Here is a 3,860-nt window from a genome sequence, read left to right as displayed (position 1 = left end):
AGGAGACGCTCTTTTCCGTGCTGCGAAAACAAGTTCCGAAGGATGAAGACTCAGGCTAGAATTGGTACAGTAAAACAGAAGCCATTGCAAAAGTTCATATTACTGTTCATACAAGTGCTGATGAAGCCCAGAGTGGAAATTCAGATATGGTGATATTCTTTAGTTTCCAACATGTGCTGTAAGCACTAGACCAATCACAAAAGACTGGGCCATCTGACCAATCAGAGCAAAGTAGGCTCTTGAAAAGGAGGGGTTTAGAGAGAATGAATCCTTTATCAAAGGTTTCAGACTCTGTGAGAAAAGAGGTGAAAATTGTGTGTGAAAAAAGTGTATTTTTGACCTTGGATGCATGTAAACCTATTGACCTCCAAAACAAAATTATAGGAACCTTTATGCGTTTGCTAAGGTGCTGATTTAACTTATCAGCAATACTGTAAAGGAAGTAATACAGTAGTTCAATCTGCAAAAGAAACATCTCATGATAACAAGAAAAGTATTCGGTGAAACAGGAATGCACTCTTAGCTGCTCATGCATATTGCGCCATCCCTGCTTCATCATTAAATAGATATGAACAATGCATTACCTGCTGCTAAAACCAGCAGTGCCACTGTTTTATGTCAAAATAATTATGCGCAAAGAAGTGTTGTCTATGGTAAATAATGACTGTGAACGGGACAAGTGATCTAGGACAAAAATTAAGCTTTAATTTATGCCAAATAGCATTTTCAAACCCATCTGCATGGTCTTTATATAACAGAGCCAGTTGTAAATGCCCTCATAAATTTTTTAAATACACTCAAGTCGGGATGAGGTGTCAGGATGCTGCAGAGCCGAGAGTGTGTGTGCTAGAGTAGTGTTGTTTTGTCTCTTTAAGAATATATACTGTAGTTTCATGTAAAACAAGCAATTAATTTTAGACTTAGCTATGTGCAAACACAAACTACAAAGTAGTACTAGGGTTTAAAGATATGGTACATCTGTAATTTGTTTTTTGTTCATTCATTAAAATTTAGTATGTATTCTTAGAATGCTTAATAAATTGTTTGAAATGTCCAGAAAACAAAAACAAAAAAAGGGACCACAATCACATTTAACTGCATTCTGATGTTCAAATCTGTCAAGCTCATTAGAAAATCTTGATGGATTGACATAAAACGGCATTCGTTCTTGCTGTTCGAATGCGTTTGTTATGGAAATTAACATAATATAAAGATATAAAATCTGGGATTCAAAATCTCATTTAAAACTGGAAATAAACGGAAAGTTTGGTGTCATTAAAGCAAAATGCTGGCATCTCGTTAATTTTCAAGTCTTTGCACTTAAATTGGTATGCTGATAATATAATTTGTAAAGAAAAAACTGTATTCAACTAGATGAAAATGCAAAATAGAAACATTTGCACTAAATATCATTAAATCTAATAGTTCAGTGCACATCAGTGGTGCCCAGGGAAACTGGTACTGTTGCTTTCTCTCTTTTTTTTCACTCTTTCCCTGCACTTTTGTGCCACAGCCGTCCAGCATAAGTTTGCAAAGTTGCAGATGATTCATTCACTGTCTAATTGCCCCCTTAGGAGGCAGGTGTTGGGTTCAATCCTATCGAATTCTCGTATAATGAGTGCGAATGATGATGCTGGTCCGGCTTCACAGAAAGGTCACGCTATAATCCTCTTTTACAGAAACAAATGAAATTAATGAAAGCACTCTGTCTCACTCTGCGGTCCAGAAGTTTAGAAGTCTATAGCACAAGCCCCTCCCCGAGTGTCTGCGATCCAAACAACGCTCAAGACTGATGGAATCAACAAATCTCATTAGTTAGTTTAATAGCTGAGGATGCTGCAGTTGCAGATTTTTTCAAACGAATGTTTGTAGCACAAAATGACAATGAGTGTAAATCGCATTATTTCAAGAATAGGAAACTCTAATTGAATTATTGATGCTGGTCGTCTGCGCAGCAAGCAGTTTAAGATGTGGAATACTCCAAACAATCTATAAAAGCTGCATCTCAAAAGACTTTAATCAATAGTTTCAGACACAATATGTTGAATATTTAGAGCGTTCATTATATTATCAGTAAACAAAAATGCTGAAATTCTATATCGCAGAAGAGGTCTTTATAATGCTGCCTCTGCAATTTGCTTCATTGTTCATGTTTAGAAAAAAAGCAAAGAGAACATTATATATACAGTGCTATGAATAAGTTTAGACACCCATGCTAAAGTTGACTAAAAAGAGAAATAAAAAATCATCTTTTGGAAATTGAACTTAATGCCTTAATTAAAAAAATTAGGAAAAATCCAACCTTTAAGGACACCCATTTTCTTTGTGACTGAATAATGTATCGTAAATAAATAAATGTTCTTCCTTAAAATACAGGGTGCATAAGTTTGGACACCCCTATATTAAATTCCCATAGAGCCAGGCAGATTTTTATTTTTAAAGGCCAGTTACTTCATAAATCCAGGATACTATGCATCCTGATAAAGTTCCCTTGGCCTTTGGAATTAAAATAGAACTTTATCAGGATGCTTAGTATCCTGGATCCATGAAGTAACTGGCCTTTAAAAATAAAAATCTGCCTGTCTCTATGGGAATTTAACATAGGGGTGTCCAAACTTATGCACCCTGTATTTTAAGGAAGAACATTTATGTATTTAAAGTCCTTAAAGGTTGGATTTTTCCTCATTTTTTTAATGAAGGCATTAAGTTCAATTTCCAAAAGATGATTTTTTATTCCTCTTTTTAGTCAACTTTAGCATGGGTGTCTAAACTTATGCATAGCACTGTATATGTATATATATATATATATATATATATATATATATATATATATATATATATATATATATATATATATATATATATATATATATATATATATATATATATATATATATTCATATATATATGAAGAGTTCAAATGCAAAAGCCTCTAAGTGCCATCTGAAATTTTCTTCAAAAATTTCAGATGGCACTTAGAGGCTTTTGCATCTGAATATATATATATATATATATATATATATATATATATATATATATATATATATATATATATATATATATATCAATTGTTATGACCCTTAATTCCAGCAAAACTGTATATTTTGGAGGATTTTACTGCACATTATGCTTGTCATGTACATTACTGACATGATGGATTTAACAACCTCATGTAAGTGCTTGTAAAACATGACCTGTAGTTGTTATGATGTTATGTCCTACCATTATATTCATGTAAATACATCATTACAGTGTGCAAACTATCTAAAAAGTCAAATGCGTTAAGATGCATACAGATGGTGGATGAATTTCCAGAGTATAGTAAATGGTATAAACTTGATATTATACGAGCACTAATTGTTTTCCTTCATTTTAACAGTTCAGCGCTGTTGTGCCCTTTAGCACTACTTGTGTTTCATGGGTGCTATAGTTTATCCCTCTGTTTATGCTTTTGTTCTCCCTGCTCAACTGCCTTGCAAAAGTGTTGCTGCTTTATGCATTTAATAGAGCACAAAAAAATCTCTCATAGACTCATGGACTTTCACAATGGTCATTACAAGTCCGCAAGACAAGCACACATCAAATTTGACATTTGAACAACTCCTATTCCAAAACCTAGTGATCTGTCGCAGTACTTATTAGGCACCTTCTAAGACAGCATCATAATAACGTGTATAACGTGTAACATCCACAAAGACAACTCAATATCGAGTTCGATTTTGTGTTCTTGCCTCATCCGTCATTACAGGTTTACTGTATTTTTTTTCACTAAGCTTCATATTCTAAGCTCTGTTTTTTTTTTTTCACCAAGGTCATTGCAATGCATTCTGGGATTGCTTTCTTTGCAAAGGATACATGTA

The sequence above is a fragment of the Scardinius erythrophthalmus genome (genome assembly GCF_964197995.2).
Source record: "Scardinius erythrophthalmus genome assembly, chromosome: 22".
In the NCBI taxonomy this organism is placed as follows: Eukaryota; Metazoa; Chordata; class Actinopteri; order Cypriniformes; family Leuciscidae; genus Scardinius; species Scardinius erythrophthalmus.
Note: the sequence above shows the minus strand (reverse complement) of the source record.